Source organism: Medicago sativa, chromosome 2 (assembly GCF_051527215.1).
Source record: "Medicago sativa cultivar Bolivia chromosome 2, Bolivia_mono, whole genome shotgun sequence".
NCBI classification, from domain to species: domain Eukaryota; kingdom Viridiplantae; phylum Streptophyta; class Magnoliopsida; order Fabales; family Fabaceae; genus Medicago; species Medicago sativa.
The window spans coordinates 47223353-47246386 of NC_140750.1; the positions used below are offsets into that span (position 1 = coordinate 47223353).

Genomic DNA, 23034 nt, shown 5'->3' on the forward strand with positions numbered 1-23034 from the left:
GCATAATCAGCATCACAAAATCCAACCAACTGATAATCTAAGGATTTCCTATAGATGAGTCCAAGATTAGTTGTTCCTTTCAGATACCTGAAGATTCTCTTAACAGCAGTTAAATGAGATTCTCTAGGATCTGATTGGAATCTTGCACACAAGCATACACTGAATAAAATACCTGGCCTAGATGCAGTGAGGTATAACAAAGAACCAATCATACCTCTGCACAGCTTCTGGTATACTTTTGTTCTAGTATCTTCTTTGCTTAAGGTGCAGGTTGGATGCATTGGAGTGTTCATCACTTTACAATCTTCAAGCTTGAACTTCTTCAGAAGCTCCTTAGTGTATTTTGTTTGATGAACATACACTTCATCTTTGCTTTGATTGATTTGAATTCCAAGGAAGAACTTCAGCTCTCCCATCATGCTCATTTCAAATTCATCCTGCATTAACATAGAAAATTCCTTGCAAAGAGATGCATTAGTAGAACCAAATATTATATCATCAACATATATCTGAACAACAAGAATGTCTTTCTCAAGAGTCCTTCTGAAGAGTGTTGTGTCAACTTGGCCTCTTTTGAAATCATTTTTGATCAAGAAATTACTTAGTCTATCATACCAAGCTCTGGGAGCTTGTTTCAAGCCATATAGCGATTTCTTAAGTTTGTAAACATGGTCAGGATGCTTAAGATCCTCAAAACCAGGAGGTTGCTTGACAAACACTTCTTCTTCAATAACTCCATTAAGAAAAGCACTTTTGACATCCATTTGATATAATATTATGCCATGATTAACTGCATAGGATAGAAGTAACCTGATTGCTTCCAATCTTGCAACTGGAGCAAATGTTTCAGTATAATCAATGCCTTCTTGTTGATTGTAACCTTGTGCAACAAGTCTTGCTTTGTTTCTGACTACTTCACCTTGTTCATTCAACTTGTTTTTGAATACCCATTTTGTTCCAATAATGTTCTTATGTTGAGGTTTGGGTACCAGATCCCACACACCATTTCTTTGAAACTGATTAAGCTCTTCTTGCATAGCTAGTATCCATCCATCATCTGAAAGTGCTTCATCAACTGTAGCAGGTTCAATCACTGATAACAATCTTATCATTGATTCTTCTTGTCTGAAGTATGATCTAGTTCTTCTAGGACTCTCTTTGTTTCCAATGATTTAATCCTCAGGATGTGAAGACTTGTACTTGAAGGTATTCTTGGATTGATCAGCTTGCTGAGATCCATCTTGAGCTTCATCAGAAGCAACTTCATCTTGTGCTTTTGAGGTGGGTTCAGCTTCTGGACTGTCTTCAGATTCAGCTATCTGATCAGGTTCTGGAGTATCTTCAGGAACCTGTATCTCTGCAACACTTTCATCTTGCTCTGGAGTTTTACTTCCAGGCTCTTTGTCATCAAATTTAACGTGCATTGATTCTTCAACACAAAGTGTTTTTGAATTATACACTATGTATGCCTTTGACCTTTCAGAGTAACCTAAGAAGATTCCTCTTTGGGACTTGGCATCACATTTCTTTAGGTAGAGCTTGTTATTTAGAATGTAACATGTACATCCAAATTGATGAAAGTAAGAGATATTGGGTCTTCTTCCCTTAAAGAGTTCATATGTTGTTTTCTCCAAGATAGGTCTGATACAGATTCTATTTTGGATATAACATGATGTATTCACTGCTTCTGCCCAGAAATGTTTAGCCAAATTGTTTTCATGAATCATGGTTCTAGCCATTTCTTGTAAAGTTCTATTCTTTCTCTCTACAACCCCATTTTGTTGTGGAGTTCTAGGAGAAGAGAATTCATGGATAATTCCAAGTTTTTCGCAAAAGTTTTCAAATGGCTCATTTTCAAATTCTCCACCATGATCACTTCTTACATTTAAAATCTTCATTTCTTTTTCAGACTGTATTTGAGTGCAGAAGTTACTGAATACATCATAAGAATTATCCTTGCTTTTCAGAAATTTTACCCAAGTCCATCTGCTGTAATCATCAACAATAACTAATCCATATTTACTTCCATATAAGGATGCAATGCTGACTGGTCCAAATAAGTCAATATGGAGTAATTCTAAGGGTCTGGAGGTTGAGACAATGTCTTTTGTTTTAAAAGATGATTTCACAATCTTCCCCTTCTGGCATGCACCACAAAGTGCATCTGAATGACAGTCAATGTCTGGTAGGCCTTTGACAAGTTGTAATTTACTAAGCTTGGAGATTAATCTCCAATTAGCATGCCCCAACCTTCTATGCCACATCCATTTCTTATCATTTACTGACAGAAGACAAATCACCTTCTGGTCAACCAGTTCAGAGAAGTTAATTTTACAGACATTCTCCATCCTCTTTCCCTTGAATACTATGGATTTGTTTTCTTTGTTGATTACTGTGCAGTTGGTCTTTTCAAACATTACATCATAACCATTGTCACAAAACTGACTGATACTCAATAGGTTATTTTCAATACCATCTACCAAACACACATTATTAATTGAGATAGAGGAGTTACCAATAGTTCATGTATCAATGATCTTGCCAGACTGGTTGCCTCCAAACTTCACACTTCCTCCTTCTTTCATTGTGAGGGTTGTAACACCCTATTTCTATTAAGCGGTAAAACGCGCGAATACATCAGAATATTCTAGAAATAGATGCTACGTCTCCGAATAAACCACAAATATACATGCATAAAGATCATGTTACATAACATAGCAGCGTACATACTTAAAAATCATAAAACATCTCCAGATCTCAAATAAAATACAATTGTATTCTCCAAATCTCAAATAACAAATAACATCTCAACTCCAAAATACATGGTCCAAAAATAAAGACCAACATGCAAGAACTACCCTAGATCAGAGCCCTAATCTAGACACTTGCATATAAAAGAGGAACTCCACTCCTCGGCATCATCAAGCAAACAACTAAGCATCCTGCACGCCGTCTACCCGTCCATACAGAAAGGTAGGCGGTCCACCACTGACCACTGAGGGTTAGCATTACATCATCATAATCCATAAAAGATTTAAGGAAGAACATTGGAAATGAAAGATATATTCAAGAATACAAAATAACAAATCATACATGTATTCACAGTATTCATGATTCTCATACCATTCAAACCATTCCATACAATTATTCCAAGTTCATATCAACAAGTGTATCATACACGTATCACAACCTCACCTTGTCAAATCAACAATTAACAATTCAATCCGCAAGTACAATTAGCAATAATCAACCATCAAACACATCTTAATTGCAATTCAATCCACCAACAGTTTATGCAATGTCTCTAGACTCATCTAGATGCATGTGGTACCAAAACACCTCAAGGTCGTCACCTTTGATGCAACAAAAACATCGTAATCACCTCCATTGGATATAAAATCCACCACCATCAGTCATGTATGCATGAACATATGACTCAACTACAAATGCATATGTTCACACAAACAATAATCACCTCACCATCACCAATACTTGTATATATGCAATCATTAACAATTCGCCATTACATATCATATATACAATCACCAACCACATCCAAAAATCACACAACATATAGTTGTCACATAATTACAACACCAATCATCTCCACATAACATATAATAACTTTCCATAAAGGATTCACAATCAATTGATTCTCAAAAGTCATCTTTAGTCAAGTTCGTCTCTCAAAATCACAACATTAAATTAATTGAACATTTGAGTCAAAACCAAGTAAACAAGCTCAATTGCCTATGCCTTGTATTCTCACAATTCACATATGTGTGCAGTAGAGGGTACATAAGCATTTCATCGGCCAAATACGACGAATTCACGAAAAACCCAAAGTTCGTCTCATTTTATCACTTTTCACAAAATTTTCCATTTTCAAAGCAAAACAAGTTCAAACTTGATGTAACCAATCACAACCATTTTTAGAAATCATATAAACATTATACAACTCTAGTCCCACTTCAATTTCCGGAGAAAACGGGTTTTTGGAAAAATCGACGTTTGGACCGTTTTTACAAAAGTTAGACGATTTTCATAAATTCAAGTCCAAACCAATTCAAATCATGTTCCAGTAGGATTAAAGGTGTAAACAGAGGTTAATTATGTCCAAAGAAACATTTTAGAAGTATCGGATTGGCCCCCAAGTGCTCGAAAACAAAAATAAAAAATTGCTGAACTGGGGCTAGGACGCGAACGAGTCCTCTGCACGCTTTAGCGTCCTAGTTCTAGAACTCCTGGAACAGCACGCTTTTGGGACGCTTCTGGGACGCTGATGGGATGCTTAAGCGTCCTAAGCACGTGAAAGCGTCCTACATCAGATTCCCAGAACTCAGTTACGGGTTCTAACCCAAATTCATCCCAAAATCCCATTTTCAATCCCCCAATTCGCCCAAACCAGTTCCAAAAAGTGTTTATAGGTCAAAATAGGTTCAATACACTTAAACACATACAAGTTTTGGAATTAAAACCTCAACATAACCAAATTCACCAATTTCTCAATTCATTCTCAACTTTCAATAACAATATCAAATCTCATCATTAATTCACCAATCTTGATACCCAAAGTACCAATTCAACAACAACATATTCTAAATCAATAACAACAACTAATGAGTACAAATTCATGCACAATTCAACATCACAACATCAATTCTCATCAAACTTGCTCAAGAACACAAAACACCAACAACTATACATTTGAACATGTTAATTCACATACTAACATGCAATTATCACAAAAATCATGCTCTCAAACAAAACATCAACAATTATGCACGAATTTTACAACAATTAGGTTCAATTCATCAATTTAACAAAAATGGGTAAAGAGAAAAAAAAAAAGATGAATTATGGTTGAAACTTAACCCTCTTACCTTAATTCTCCACAATCACTAGCTAGTGCCTCACTTTAGCTCCAACCCTTGATTCTCTAGCCTCTTCTAGCTCTCTCTCTCTAGTTCCTCCTCTTCAAAACCCTTTTTCTCCTCTTGAGCTTCCTCTCTAACTCTCTCTAATTGTGAAATGAAATGAAATGAAATGTTTGTAAGACCCCAATTTCACTACCAACTAGTGTTTATATAATCTCTACTCAATTGGGCTCAACTCTCAATGTTTTAATGGGCCTAACCCATTTCTATTCTAACCCAAAATGTTACTACTCACTTAACGGTAAAATACAACGCTAACGGTCACTTAACGGTAACTAAATAATTACCCCACTCTCCAACACTTAGTAAAATAAAACCCTCACTAAGCACTAAAAATAACTTCCGGCAAAATTACAAAATTACCCCTGCTCTCGAAATGACCAAAATGCCTCTAAGTCCAAAATGACTAAAATACCCCTCTAACACCAAATTCTACGAATCCCAACCAAAAATACACACAGAGGCAAATAATCACATAAGAGCACATATAACACACATAAATAAATAAATAAATAAATAAAATAAACCTAGCGAAAAATCGGACTGTTACAACTCTCCCCCACTAAAAAGAATTTTCGCCCTCGAAAATTACCTGAAGGAAACAACTCCGGATACGAAACCTTCATCCTACTCTCCGATTCCCAAGTGGCACTCTCACCCGTCGGTCCAACCCAAATCACTTTAACCAAAACTATCTCCTTGCCACGCAGACGCTTCACTTCACGATCCTCAATCCTAACTGGCCAAGTCTCAACAGTCAAATTATCTCTAACTTCCGAATCATCCACTTGAATCACATGAGACGCATCATATACATATTTCCGCAACTGAGACACATGAAACACATCATGAAGATTCGATAAAGATGGCGGCAACGCAATCCGATACGCTACAACCCCAACCTTCTCAACAATCTCAAACGGTCCAACAAAACGAGGAGTTAACTTCCGACACTTCCACGCACGTCCAACACCAGTTACAGGATTCACTCTCAAAAACACATGATCACCAACCTGAAACTCAATATACTTCCTCCTCTTATCATGATAACTCTTCTGTCTACTCTGAGATGCTTTCATCTTCTCTTGAATCATCTTAACCTTTTTCGTAGTTTCTTGCACCACTTCCGGTCCTAACTGATGGAAAATCGAAAGATATCATACACAGCGGAAGAAGAAGAAGAAGAAGAAGAATTTCGATTTTCTTTCCTTGGATCATTACGAATTTGACATGAATCAGTGATACGATTGTTACCTCGATAGTTTCTGTTCTGAATCACGATCACAGCTAAGCAAAGCAGCAAAGCCTCTAGTAAGTCCACACGAACAGTGCTCCTCCAAAACTCGGTGCTAGCCAATGAATTGGAAGTGCAGAGAAGAAAGGGGTTGCTTCAAAACGTGTAACCTAAAACTTCAGCACCAGAGTTCTATTTATAGAACTTCTAGTGTGCTCTGCAAGTCATAAGCCACTATTGGGCTTCAGTAAGCCCAACAACGAGTTTAGTAATTTTGCTAACTAATTAGCGTTATTTACTAAACGCACCCCTTATATAAGTCATACTTATATATTTCTCTTTTGACCGTTCTTTGTGTGTGACCCTATAGGTTCTAGTCACGTTGGCAATAATATTAAATCTAATATTTAATATTATAAACAATGAGCGGTATCTAGCAACACATCATTGCTACCCAAGTGACAAGAATGTCAAGTGATATGACGAAACCTTTCCATGATAACACTCATGTGTATATTTACTCCTTTGTCTCGATATCTTCATTGATCCCAAGGCATAGTTATTGTCACCCTTGTATAGATCAATATTTATATTTCTTGATTCCAAAATATACTGAATAACGAATAAGTCCAATATCTTATATTGACTTAGTTCGGCATGGCCATGCAATTTTACAGTCATATTTCATCAAGAGGCCTAAAGATATATCTCCTGTTTATGAGGAGGGACAAATCCCATCTAGGACACTCATGTCCCTCAGCATGATTCATCAAGTACCCATCAACCAACGTTATGGTTATCCTTTTACAGACAACGTTAGAATGGCAACAAAGCACTTGAGTCCACATCTAGGGATCATAGTGGTTTCAGGTCTAAGAGCGATATACATTATTATCATTGTGAGAATATCTTATGACATTTTCATAACATACTATGTAGTATTCTCACGGTGGGTCAATCCAGTATAAATATTACCCCTAATATTTATACCTATGTATAGACTTAATATCTCAATATCAATGACCCATGAGATGCGGTCATCAGTCTACATACATAATAGTCTTTATGCTTTATTATTATCCCAATTCATATTAAAGCTTGACTATGGATATGTTTAAGAATAGCGTTCTTTACGTAATGTAATCTCATGATTAAGTCACACTTAATATTCCATTACATGAACTATCTATTCTAGGGACTTTATTATTTTGAAACATAACAAAATCAATAAAGAAATGCCTTATTATTATATATATTCACAATATATATTTATATCAATATCATGATACAAAGCCAAACCCAATCAATATTGATTGGATATTAGGGCTTACTCCAACAATCTCCCACTAGCACTAAAAGCCAATCAAATATTAACTCAATATATATTGATCAAGTGTTAGCATCAAGCACACCCTGGGCATGATACTATTCTAGTAGATAAGGAACTCTTTCCTATGTTGGTAGGTTACACTTCTTTCAATTTCCACTTTCGATCTTCCATCGAAAAGAAATTGAAGTGTCAAAGTATACATTTGGATTATTGGTGAGATCAAGTATTCATTGCTCGCAAGATTAAACCAATTTCACCTCAGACGGGATCAATGGAATCCGCAACGCAAGAGACACATGGTTTCGCTCAGTTATGAGCTAAACAATCCAAATCATATATATTTGACATCTGTAATAGAAACAACAACTATTTGAAGCTTGTACTTTTACAAATTTCATAGTTGATATCCAAGCATAGCATTTATTCCAAATTGCGATTTGGATATACTGTACACCGATATTAAAGTCAGCATCATTGTAACTTCTTTACAATGTTCCTTTAATCCGTGTTCAAGAAACAATCCTTAGTCCTTTAAGACATCCATGGATATTCTTGAAAGTATTCTAGTGTCAAACTACAATCAATTTTGGTACATATTGAAAATAATTTTCTAACCATGTCTCACATGTGTAGATAAATTGTTTTGGTGACTAGTATGTCATCCACATACTCCACCAAACTAATATCAATGCTCCCACTATTCTCCTTGTGTGCACAAGATTTTTATAGATTTTTATTAATCAAAGTTTTTCATAAAACTTCACTAATAAAACAAATAATTCAACTTCAAGAAGCTTGCTCCAATTCATACATGAATTTTGTAATATATATACCTTTCTAGCATCCTTTGGATTAACGAAACCCTACATATATGTCAAATACATATACAAGGTCATTCTAATTAAAGAATGCAACATCGTTGTCCATCTCCTAGAATTTGCATTATACAATAATGACAAGTGGGATCGTTAGATTTAAGCATTATGATGATGTAATAGTTTCGTCATGACTTGCATCACGAGTTGCATGAAACCTTCTACAATCAATCACATCTTAAAGGTATTCATAATACCATCCATGTCAGTTTTCTAAAAGAAAAATCACATTCCAATATCCATATATGGTTTGTGTACATAGATTCTTTATAAGATCCCATGGCATATAGTCACTTCTCAAAGTTCAAGCCATTTAGATCTTGTGCTACTCAAACTGATGATTTAACAACAACCGTTTGTTGAATCAACTCGTGTTCCATTCTTAGAGAGATGTGTATTTTGTGTTACTTGACTTAATTCAAGTTCTACATCACTCCCACTGGCTCCTGTAGAGACATACTCCTTGAAAAGGAATACTCCAGTTCTAGCGACAAACAAATTTTGTCAAAGAAGAAGATGTAAAAAAATAATATCCTTTAGTTTCCTAAGGATAGTTACACAATTATACATTCATTAAATTCGAAGTTTAGTTTATCTAATAAACCATATAACCTGAAATTATCATAAAGTCAAAACTAGGTACTCTTACCTCCATGTCTAATATGGTGTCTTTATGATTACTTAATTGGAACTTTGTTGTGGGTGAAGAATAACTGTAATTTAATTAATTTCAAGAGTCATTGAGTTAATCAAACTATTTTAGATCGAGTCATGTCAAACATGAAGCGATATAAATAATCATTATACTCATTAATCAAGCATTTACCATCACGACTTACTCGTATAGTCTTTATACTTTTCAAACTTATTCCTTTTACTTCATTGTTAAAATCTTTGAACAATTTCAAAGTTTTATTGAATCGTGTCAAATACACTTTGCTTATCTACTAAATGATTTAGTAATGTTAGATGAAGTATAGAAACAATATCTAGCAAATATGTTTAGTTCTCCATATACATCTCATATGTATATCAATTCAAATTAATTATGTGTCCTTTCACCTTTGTTGGTGACCGGTGCATTAATCTATTTTGAAAGGTGGGGCTCACGTCCTTCAAATGATATAAAATCAAATGAGTCCAATAGTCCATATCCATGGATTTTGGAAATGTGAATCACACTTGTTTGTACTAAACAGTGATGCCAATGATATACAAAAGGTTCAAATCTCATTTGATCCTTTTCTCATATGTTATAGACTAGCTTATCAAGATCATGGAACTCAAATCCATTACTTGATTAGCACATTGTATAGAAAACATTATTAGGACAATAGGACAATATTTGTCTATCATTCAACTACATAATCCTTCTCTTGTCAATACAAGATTTATGATTTAATGTTTCTATTTTATATGGAATTTAATAACAATTATTTGGTTCCATATCAAGTTAAGTTTAAGTCCAAGCATAAGCTCTTATAGTCAATGAAACAATTTGTTCCATTCCAGACGTAGGTGAACTTCACTTATAGTTAATGTTCTGCTTCTTTAAAACTTTCTATATTTCAACAAATATGAGATTAATCATCAAATATCATATACTTATGATGCAGAAGTAGAAATTTAACTTTCTATAACTATATGGGTAGATAAGAAGTCTTACTTCTATCTTATATTTTGACCCTTTCAAAACTACGAGCAATTTTTGTTTTTCAACTTTTAAAATAATTGCTTCCCCTTTTTGCAACCGTGTTTAACCTTTCAAAGGTAGAAAAACAGAATTTGAATTTTATTCTTATCCATGTACATCTACTTGATAGGCTTAAACTATTCATCTTATAACATTGAGGTTGAATGATCATATCATTCTCCATCGTCGTTACCACTATGAGATATCCTATATCTACTCATTTGACCCAATGCTTCTGATAAGCGTTGTTTTTCAAATATAGACATAGAAAGTTGCTAGGAAATAACTGCTCGAGAATATACAGTTTTTCTCATTCTTAAGAACAATTCTTAAATTTTGTACCAATTCAGAAACTCTTTTCTGAAAATTTTGTTCTTCATAAGAACTTTTAACAGTATAATAAAATTTATATGCTAAAGAAATTCTAAATACAGAAAATAAATAAATGTATCATGATTTAAAACATATTTAAATAGGTCTTTAATTAAATACGCTCCCACTATTTTACTCAAATCAAATGACCTTCAAAACACTTGATTCGGAAAATCCCGTTGGAAGATTTTCTAGTGGGTTGAAATCCATATTTCACCTTGCTTTAAGTCAACGGGGGCTGTACTCAAAACTCAGTTATTTAGGTAGGAACTCCTTCCAATTGTATCTCATACAACTTTCAAATCATTTGAGTGAATAACTCCTTACTCTAATCTATCATATAGATGTTCCCAAACATTGCTTCTAAATTTATTTTAATCTTATTAAAATTAATTTAGTTAAGTTAAACCCAAAAGAATAACACTTGGGTAAATTGGATTACCGCACCGCAACTTACTAGTATAGAAAGTGCACCTCGCGGAGGCGAAACCTACACATTTCGATATTAGTCTTGAAGGGTGTTAAACTTTTGGAAAGCATTAAACTTAATATTTTGAATTGAAGGATTTTTATTAAGTTTGATCTCACCTCACCACGGCTTATATATCATATATATTCGCACTCCAATCATAACATGCATAACGATTATACAATAATAAAAGTGACATGATTATGGCCATCCTAACGCTATGACTCTCTCAAGCCAATGAGAGAATCTAAACTAATCCTAGAAACGACCTTGCTTCTCCAAGCTTGACCTCCAGGACTATCCTAACGTCATGAGCCCTATTACTTCTTTGTATTCTATTTACATTACATATGAAAGAAAACTCGTTTTACATACGAGGGAGTGGATGAGAAGAGAATGTACAATAGAGATATAAGAGAGAGGCACGACACGCAGGCCGTATTTCAAAATCCAAAAGAAATAAAATAAAAGGACTAAGGCCATAATCATTCACATGATAATAATAACAAACATACTTTTATTATTATTAATTATACCTTATAATTAAATAAATTAAATTAAAATTTGACATATGATCACACTACGCAGATTAGCTGGGGGTTTAATTGAGTACCAAAATATATTATATTGAGTACAAAAATATATTATATTAAGTACAAAAATATCTCATATTATGTACCAAAATATATTTTATTGAGTACCAAAATATATTTCAGATGAAGTACTAAAATATATTAGATTGCATACCAAAATATCTCAGATTGTGTTCCAAAATATTCTAGATTGCGTATTTCGCATCAACACTTGACACGTTTATGAACACCCAAATCGTTTCGGCAAATATTATGATCAAATCCAAAAGATCATATATGATATTGAAACTCTTTCAAATCATGATTCTTTTAAATTATAAACAAATCAAGTTAAAGTCATGCAAATCGATTAAATAATTTCAAAAGATCATATATGACATTGAAACTATTTCAAATCATGATCTTTTAAATTAACTATCAATTTAGGATCGTTTATTACCTTTCAAACAACTTTTGAAAAACAATCAAAAGGTAGAATTTTTATTTACTTAATTATAGTAATATTGACACTCAATAATTATTATAATTAAATCTGCTTTATTTAGGCAATCAATTTGTTTCCAAAACAAAATACTGGGCTAAAATTAAGCAAATATTTTATTACCAAATTCAAAAATCAAATCATATCTGATATTGAAACTCTTTCAAAATCATGATCTTTTAAATTTACTACCTTTCTCCAAATAAATAAATTAATTAAACATAAATATTTTCAAGGATTGTTTGTTTAGCATGAACAACCGGATCTATGATGCTTCACCAGATTCGGATATTGAAGCTCACTCTCACGAATTGTTCAAATTCACAACAATCTCTTTGAAAACAATTGATCGAATGATACAACCATAATAATACAACGCTTGTATAGTTAGGTATCCTAATACAACAATCAAACATCAATAGTTTTAACAATTGTTTGTTCAGTATGGACAACCGGATCTTTGATGCTTCACCAGAATCGGTATTCGAAGCTCAATCTCACGAGTTGACTACAAATTCACAATCAATTATATAAAACCTATTGAACGAATGATATCATCAATATATCACATATAATGATGTTGTATTAAAATCATATATCACATATATGATATTGATCAATCAATTTTAATTAATATTTAAATTTAAATAATAAAATATTAACACTTAATATTCTATTTTATTAACGGATTTGCATTCCAAATTAATTCCTTATAGAATATCAAAATATTAGCAAATCAAATATTTGCGAAAATATTATTATCTCTTAAAACAATTTTAAAAGATAATCTAATTTTATTTGTTTCCAATCATGTTCCCGTCGATATGTATAATCGATATGTCGATACTTCACCAGAAACGGTTTCTGAAACATCAAACAAATCGAAAAGCCATGCACAGAAAACATGATACGATGCCAATTTTAATTCTCTATATTATTTAATTCCGATTCAAAATGTTTAATCATATTAAAACATAAAGCAGTAACAAAGCAATCTGATTCATGGTTTCGTAATTGGCTCTGATACCACTGATGGAAAATCGAAAGATATCATACACAGCGGAAGAAGAAGAAGAAGAAGAAGAATTTCGATTTTCTTTCCTTGGATCATTACGAATTTGACATGAATCAGTGATACGATTGTTACCTCGATAGTTTCTGTTCTGAATCACGATCACAGCTAAGCAAAGCAGCAAAGCCTCTAGTAAGTCCACACGAACAGTGCTCCTCCAAAACTCGGTGCTAGCCAATGAATTGGAAGTGCAGAGAAGAAAGGGGTTGCTTCAAAACGTGTAACCTAAAACTTCAGCACCAGAGTTCTATTTATAGAACTTCTAGTGTGCTCTGCAAGTCATAAGCCACTATTGGGCTTCAGTAAGCCCAACAACGAGTTTAGTAATTTTGCTAACTAATTAGCGTTATTTACTAAACGCACCCCTTATATAAGTCATACTTATATATTTCTCTTTTGACCGTTCTTTGTGTGTGACCCTATAGGTTCTAGTCACGTTGGCAATAATATTAAATCTAATATTTAATATTATAAACAATGAGCGGTATCTAGCAACACATCATTGCTACCCAAGTGACAAGAATGTCAAGTGATCTGACGAAACCTTTCCATGATAACACTCATGTGTATATTTACTCCTTTGTCTCGATATCTTCATTGATCCCAAGGCATAGTTATTGTCACCCTTGTATAGATCAATATTTATATTTCTTGATTCCAAAATATACTGAATAACGAATAAGTCCAATATCTTATATTGACTTAGTTCGGCATGGCCATGCAATTTTACAGTCATATTTCATCAAGAGGCCTAAAGATATATCTCCTGTTTATGAGGAGGGACAAATCCCATCTAGGACACTCATGTCCCTCAGCATGATTCATCAAGTACCCATCAACCAACGTTATGGTTATCCTTTTACAGACAACGTTAGAATGGCAACAAAGCACTTGAGTCCACATCTAGGGATCATAGTGGTTTCAGGTCTAAGAGCGATATACATTATTATCATTGTGAGAATATCTTATGACATTTTCATAACATACTATGTAGTATTCTCACGGTGGGTCAATCCAGTATAAATATTACCCCTAATATTTATACCTATGTATAGACTTAATATCTCAATATCAATGACCCATGAGATGCGGTCATCAGTCTACATACATAATAGTCTTTATGCTTTATTATTATCCCAATTCATATTAAAGCTTGACTATGGATATGTTTAAGAATAGCGTTCTTTACGTAATGTAATCTCATGATTAAGTCACACTTAATATTCCATTACATGAACTATCTATTCTAGGGACTTTATTATTTTGAAACATAACAAAATCAATAAAGAAATGCCTTATTATTATATATATTCACAATATATATTTATATCAATATCATGATACAAAGCCAAACCCAATCAATATTGATTGGATATTAGGGCTTACTCCAACACTAACAAGGCACCCTCACCTGACTCATACAAACACAACGGAGTTCTACACCTCTGACCATACAAAGCCTCAAACGGTGCCATCCCGATACTAGAATGAAAACTGTTGTTGTAAGTGAACTCAATCAACGGTAAACATTCAATCCAACTGACACCTTGCTCCAACACACAAGCTCTCAACAGATCTTCCAAACTCTGAATAGTCCTCTCCGTCTGACCATCAGTCTGAGGATGATAAGCAAAACTCAATCTCAACTTAGTTCCCAAAGCATCTTGCAAACTTTCCCAAAACTTAGAAGTAAACCTCGGATCCCGATCCGACACAATACTAGAAGGAACACCATGCAATCTAACAATCTGCTCAATGTAGATCTCAACCAACTTAGCCACAGACATACCAGTCTTAATAGGAACAAAATGTGCCGACTTTGTCAACCGATCAACAATTACCCAAATGGAGTCAAAACCCTTAACAGTCTCCGGCAACGCTCCAACAAAGTCCATCGATATACTATCCCACTTCCACTCTGGCACAAACAACGCTTGCATCAAACCCGACGGTTTCTGATGTTCAATCTTAGACTTCTGACAAACCAAACAAGCATACACAAACTCTGCAATATCCTTCTTCATTCCAGGCCACCAAAACAACTTCTTCAAATCCTGATACATCTTAGTCGCTCCTGGATGAATACTCAAACTACTTCTGTGACCTTCTTCCAAAATTTGCTTCTTAAGCTCAAGTACACTTGGCACACAAACACGATCACGAAACATCAAAACACCGTTCTCATCCAATCTAAAGTCTCCACCTTTGCCTTGATTAACTAACACCACTCGATCTACAAGTTCCAAATCTTCCTTCTGACCATTCTTGATCTCCTCCAGAATATTACTTGTCAGCTTCAACATTCCCAACCTCACACCATCCGGTGTTAACTCACTAACCAAACTCAAGTCTCTAAACTGCTCAATCAACTCCAACTCTTTCACCATCAAAGCAGACATATGCAACGACTTTCTACTCAAAGCATCAGCAACAACATTGGCCTTTCCAGGATGATAGCTCAACTGGAAGTCAAAATCCTTAAGATACTCCAACCATCTCCTCTGCCTCATATTCAACTCCTTCTGGTCAAACAAGTACTTCAAACTCTTGTGATCACTGAACACCTCAAACTTAGAACCATACAGATAATGCCTCCAAATCTTCAACACATACACAACGGCCGCTAATTCCAAGTCATGAGTCGGATAATTCTTCTCCTGCGCTTTCAACTGCCTCGAAGCATAAGCCACAACCTGACGATTCCGCATAAGCACACCACCGAGACCCATCTTAGAAGCATCACAGAATACTCATAGTGTCCATACCTTGTTTTGAACGCAGTCTTGGATATATCTTCCGCCTTCACTCTAATCTGATGATATCCTGATCTCAAATCAATCTTGCTAAACACTTCCGCACCGACCAACTGATCCATCAAATCATCAATCCTCGGAAGCGGATACCGATTCTTGATTGTCACCTTGTTCAACTGCCGATAATCCACACACAACCTCATGCTTCCATCTTTCTTCTTAACCAACAACACAGGAGCTCCCCACGGAGAAACACTCGGCCCGATAAACTGTTTCTCGAGCAACTCTTCCAACTGTTTCTTCAACTCACCCAATTCTGATGCAGACATCCGATAAGGCGCAATCGAAATAGGACTCGTTCCAGGCACCAAGTCAATTGCAAACTCAACCTCTCTCTCCGGTGGTAACTCGGTAATGTCGTCCGAAAAAACTTCTGGAAACTCTTGCACTACCGGCAAATCACCAACTTCTTTCTCACTACTCTCCTTCAAGGAAGCAAACATCATGAACACACAAGCTTCGCCATCCAAAGACTTCTTCACTTGCTCCGCGGTCAAGAACCTTCTACCTTCCTCAACTACTGGCTTAGAAAACGTTACACTCTTGGTCAAACAATTAATGTTAACACCAAAAGTCAACATCCAATCCATACCAAAAATAACGTCCATATGCTTCAACGGAAGACACACAAGATCCAACTCAAAATCAACAGGAACCTTAACACAAACCACAACCAACTGAGCCTCCGCAACCAAAGATACCTTCCCTTGCCAGACCCAACAAACCTGAAACCACCTGCTACTCCCCCGCTACGCTCAAACTCACCTGAAAGAACGGAACAACACAACAAGTACCGACAGTACTTCCGTACATGTCGCATACAAACAGGAAATTCAACGGGTTTAGGTCTGGACAAGACCGACCACGACTCTGATACAAACTTGTAACACCCTATTTCTATTAAGCGGTAAAACGCGCGAATACATCAGAATATTCTAGAAATAGATGCTACGTCTCCGAATAAACCACAAATATACATGCATAAAGATCATGTTACACAACATAGCAGCGTACATACTTAAAAATCATAAAACATCTCCAGATCTCAAATAAAATACAATTGTATTCTCCAAATCTCAAATAACAAATAACATCTCAACTCCAAAATACATGGTCCAAAAATAAAGACCAACATGCAAGAACTACCCTAGATCAGAGCCCTAATCTAGACACTTGCATATAAAAGAGGAACTCCACTCCTCGGCATCATCAAGCAAACAACTAAGCATCCTGCACGCCGTCTACCCGTCCATACAGAAAGGTAGGCGGTCCACCACTGACCACTGAGGGTTAGCATTACATCATCATAATCCATAAAAGATTTAAGCAAGAACATTGGAAATGAAAGATATATTCAAGAATACAAAATAACAAATCATACATGTATTCACAGTATTTATGATTCTCATACCATTCAAACCATTCCATACAATTATTCCAAGTTCATATCAACAAGTGTATCATACACGTATCACAACCTCACCTTGTCAAATCAACAATTAACAATTCAATCCGCAAGTACAATTAGCAATAATCAACCATCAAACACATCTTAATTGCAATTCAATCCACCAACAGTTTATGCAATGTCTCTAGACTCATCTAGATGCATGTGGTACCAAAACACCTCAAGGTCGTCACCTTTGATGCAACAAAAACATCGTAATCACCTCCATTGGATATAAAATCCACCACCATCAGTCATGTATGCATGAACATATGACTCAACTACAAATGCATATGTTCACACAAACAATAATCACCTCACCATCACCAATACTTGTATATATGCAATCATTAACAATTCGCCATTACATATCATATATACAATCACCAACCACATCCAAAAATCACACAACATATAGTTGTCACATAATTACAACACCAATCATCTCCACATAACATATAATAACTTTCCATAAAGGATTCACAATCAATTGATTCTCAAAAGTCATCTTTAGTCAAGTTCGTCTCTCAAAATCACAACATTAAATTAATTGAACATTTGAGTCAAAACCAAGTAAACAAGCTCAATTGCCTATGCCTTGTATTCTCACAATTCACATATGTGTGCAGTAGAGGGTACATAAGCATTTCATCGGCCAAATACGACGAATTCACGAAAAACCCAAAGTTCGTCTCATTTTATCACTTTTCACAAAATTTTCCATTTTCAAAGCAAAACAAGTTCAAACTTGATGTAACCAATCACAACCATTTTTAGAAATCATATAAACATTATACAACTCTAGTCCCACTTCAATTTCCGGAGAAAACGGGTTTTTGGAAAAATCGACGTTTGGACCGTTTTTACAAAAGTTAGACGATTTTCATAAATTCAAGTCCAAACCAATTCAAATCATGTTCCAGTAGGATTAAAGGTGTAAACAGAGGTTAATTATGTCCAAAGAAACATTTTAGAAGTATCGGATTGGCCCCCAAGTGCTCGAAAACAAAAATCAAAAATTGCTGAACTGGGGCTAGGACGCGAACGCGTCCTCTGCACGCTTTAGCGTCCTAGTTCTAGAACTCCTGGAACAGCACACTTTTGGGATGCTTCTGGGACGCTGATGGGATGCTTAAGCGTCCTAAGCACGCGAAAGCGTCCTACATCAGATTCCCAGAACTCAGTTACGGGTTCTAACCCAAATTCATCCCAAAATCCCATTTTCAATCCCCCAATTCGCCCAAACCAGTTCCAAAAAGTGTTTATAGGTCAAAATAGGTTCAATACACTTAAACACAAACAAGTTTTGGAATTAAAACCTCAACATAACCAAATTCACCAATTTCTCAATTCATTCTCAACTTTCAATAACAATATCAAATCTCATCATTAATTCACCAATCTTGATACCCAAAGTACCAATTCAACAACAACATATTCTAAATCAATAACAACAACTAATGAGTACAAATTCATGCACAATTCAACATCACAACATCAATTCTCATCAAACTTGCTCAAGAACACAAAACACCAACAACTATACATTTGAACATGTTAATTCACATACTAACATGCAATTATCACAAAAATCATGCTCTCAAACAAAACATCAACAATTATGCACGAATTTTACAACAATTAGGTTCAATTCATCAATTTAACAAAAATGGGTAAAGAGAAAAAAAAAAGATGAATTATGGTTGAAACCTAACCCTCTTACCTTAATTCTCCACAATCACTAGCTAGTGCCTCACTTTAGCTCCAACCCTTGATTCTCTAGCCTCTTCTAGCTCTCTCTCTCTAGTTCCTCCTCTTCAAAACCCTTTTTCTCCTCTTGAGCTTCCTCTCTAACTCTCTCTAATTGTGAAATGAAATGAAATGAAATGTTTGTAAGACCCCAATTTCACTACCAACTAGTGTTTATATAATCTCTACTCAATTGGGCTCAACTCTCAATGTTTTAATGGGCCTAACCCATTTCTATTCTAACCCAAAATGTTACTACTCACTTAACGGTAAAATACAACGCTAACGGTCACTTAACGGTAACTAAATAATTACCCCACTCTCCAACACTTAGTAAAATAAAACCCTCACTAAGCACTAAAAATAACTTCCGGCAAAATTACAAAATTACCCCTGCTCTCGAAATGACCAAAATGCCCCTAAGTCCAAAATGACTAAAATACCCCTCTAACACCAAATTCTACGAATCCCAACCAAAAATACACACAGAGGCAAATAATCACATAAGAGCACATATAACACACATAAATAAATAAATAAATAAATAAAATAAACCTAGCGAAAAATCGGACTGTTACAACTCTCCCCCACTAAAAAGAATTTTCGCCCTCGAAAATTACCTGAAGGAAACAACTCCGGATACGAAACCTTCATCCTACTCTCCGATTCCCAAGTGGCACTCTCACCCGTCGGTCCAACCCAAATCACTTTAACCAAAACTATCTCCTTGCCACGCAGACGCTTCACTTCACGATCCTCAATCCTAACTGGCCAAGTCTCAACAGTCAAATTATCTCTAACTTCCAAATCATCCACTTGAATCACATGAGACGCATCATATACATATTTCCGCAACTGAGACACATGAAACACATCATGAAGATTCGATAAAGATGGCGGCAACGCAATCCGATACGCTACAACCCCAACCTTCTCAACAATCTCAAACGGTCCAACAAAACGAGGAGTTAACTTCCGACACTTCAACGCACGTCCAACACCAGTTACAGGATTCACTCTCAAAAACACATGATCACCAACCTGAAACTCAATATACTTCCTCCTCTTATCATGATAACTCTTCTGTCTACTCTGAGATGCTTTCATCTTCTCTTGAATCATCTTAACCTTTTTCGTAGTTTCTTGCACCACTTCCGGTCCTAACAAGGCACCCTCACCTGACTCATACAAACACAACGGAGTTCTACACCTCCGACCATACAAAGCCTCAAACGGTGCCATCCCGATACTAGAATGAAAACTGTTGTTGTAAGTGAACTCAATCAACGGTAAACATTCAATCCAACTGACACCTTGCTCCAACACACAAGCTCTCAACAGATCTTCCAAACTCTGAATAGTCCTCTCCGTCTGACCATCAGTCTGAGGATGATAAGCAAAACTCAATCTCAACTTAGTTCCCAAATCATCTTGCAAACTTTCCCAAAACTTAGAAGTAAACCTCGGATCCCGATCCGACACAATACTAGAAGGAACACCATGCAATCTAACAATCTGCTCAATGTAGATCTCAACCAACTTAGCCACAGACATACCAGTCTTAATAGGAACAAAATGTGCCGACTTTGTCAACCGATCAACAATTACCCAAATGGAGTCAAAACCCTTAACAGTCTCCGGCAACGCTCCAACAAAGTCCATCGATATACTATCCCACTTCCACTCTGGCACAAACAACGCTTGCATCAAACCCGACGGTTTCTGATGTTCAATCTTAGACTTCTGACAAACCAAACAAGCATACACAAACTCTGCAATATCCTTCTTCATTCCAGGCCACCAAAACAACTTCTTCAAATCCTGATACATCTTAGTCTCTCCTGGATGAATACTCAAACTACTTCTGTGACCTTCTTCCAAAATTTGCTTCTTAAGCTCAAGTACACTTGGCACACAAACACGATCACGAAACATCAAAACACCGTTCTCATCCAATCTAAAGTCTCCACCTTTGCCTTGATTAACTAACACCACTCGATCTACAAGTTCCAAATCTTCCTTCTGACCATTCTTGATCTCCTCCAGAATATTACTTGTCAGCTTCAACATTCCCAACCTCACACCATCCGGTGTTAACTCACTAACCAAACTCAAGTCTCTAAACTGCTCAATCAACTCCAACTCTTTCACCATCAAAGCAGACATATGCAACGACTTTCTACTCAAAGCATCAGCAACAACATTGGCCTTTCCAGGATGATAGCTCAACTGGAAGTCAAAATCCTTAAGATACTCCAACCATCTCCTCTGCCTCATATTCAACTCCTTCTGGTCAAACAAGTACTTCAAACTCTTGTGATCACTGAACACCTCAAACTTAGAACCATACAGATAATGCCTCCAAATCTTCAACACATACACAACGGCCGCTAATTCCAAGTCATGAGTCGGATAATTCTTCTCCTGCACTTTCAACTGCCTCGAAGCATAAGCCACAACCTGACGATTCCGCATAAGCACACCACCAAGACCCATCTTAGAAGCATCACAGAATACTCATAGTGTCCATACCTTGTTTTGAACGCAGTCTTGGATATATCTTCCGCCTTCACTCTAATCTGATGATATCCTGATCTCAAATCAATCTTGCTAAACACTTCCGCACCGACCAACTGATCCATCAAATCATCAATCCTCGGAAGCGGATACCGATTCTTGATTGTCACCTTGTTCAACTGCCGATAATCCACACACAACCTCATGCTTCCATCTTTCTTCTTAACCAACAACACAGGAGCTCCCCACGGAGAAACACTCGGCCCGATAAACTGTTTCTCGAGCAACTCTTCCAACTGTTTCTTCAACTCACCCAATTCTGATGCAGACATCCGATAAGGCGCAATCGAAATAGGACTCGTTCCAGGCACCAAGTCAATTGCAAACTCAACCTCTCTCTCCGGTGGTAACTCGGTAATGTCGTCCGAAAAAACTTCTGGAAACTCTTACACTACCGGCAAATCACCAACTTCTTTCTCACTACTCTCCTTCAAGGAAGCAAACATCATGAACACACAAGCTTCGCCATCCAAAGACTTCTTCACTTGCTCCGCGGTCAAGAACCTTCTACCTTCCTCAACTACTGGCTTAGAAAACGTTACACTCTTGGTCAAACAATTAATGTTAACACCAAAAGTCAACATCCAATCCATACCAAAAATAACGTCCATATGCTTCAACGGAAGACACACAAGATCCAACTCAAAATCAACAGGAACCTTAACACAAACCACAACCAACTGAGCCTCCGCAGCCAAAGATACCTTCCCTTGCCAGACCCAACAAACCTGAAACCACCTGCTACTCCCCCGCTACGCTCAAACTCACCTGAAAGAACGGAACAACACAACAAGTACCGACAGTACTTCCGTACATGTCGCATACAAACAGGAAATTCAACGGGTTTAGGTCTGGACAAGACCGACCACGGCTCTGATACAAACTTGTAACACCCTATTTCTATTAAGCGGTAAAACGCGCGAATACATCAGAATATTCTAGAAATAGATGCTACGTCTCCGAATAAACCACAAATATACATGCATAAAGATCATGTTACACAACATAGCAGCATACATACTTAAAAATCATAAAACATCTCCAGATCTCAAATAAAATACAATTGTATTCTCCAAATCTCAAATAACAAATAACATCTCAACTCCAAAATACATGGTCCAAAAATAAAGACCAACATGCAAGAACTACCCTAGATCAGAGCCCTAATCTAGACACTTGCATATAAAAGAGGAACTCCACTCCTCGGCATCATCAAGCAAACAACTAAGCATCCTGCACGCCGTCTACCCGTCCATACAGAAAGGTAGGCGGTCCACCACTGACCACTGAGGGTTAGCATTACATCATCATAATCCATAAAAGATTTAAGCAAGAACATTGGAAATGAAAGATATATTCAAGAATACAAAATAACAAATCATACATGTATTC

General features: G+C 36.0%; 1 pseudogene; it reads right to left on the minus strand.

Moving 5' to 3' along the window:
- Nucleotides 1–1678: 1678 nt before the first annotated feature.
- Nucleotides 1679–23034, minus strand: part of LOC146946964 (uncharacterized) — a 31646-nt pseudogene continuing 10290 nt past the window's right edge.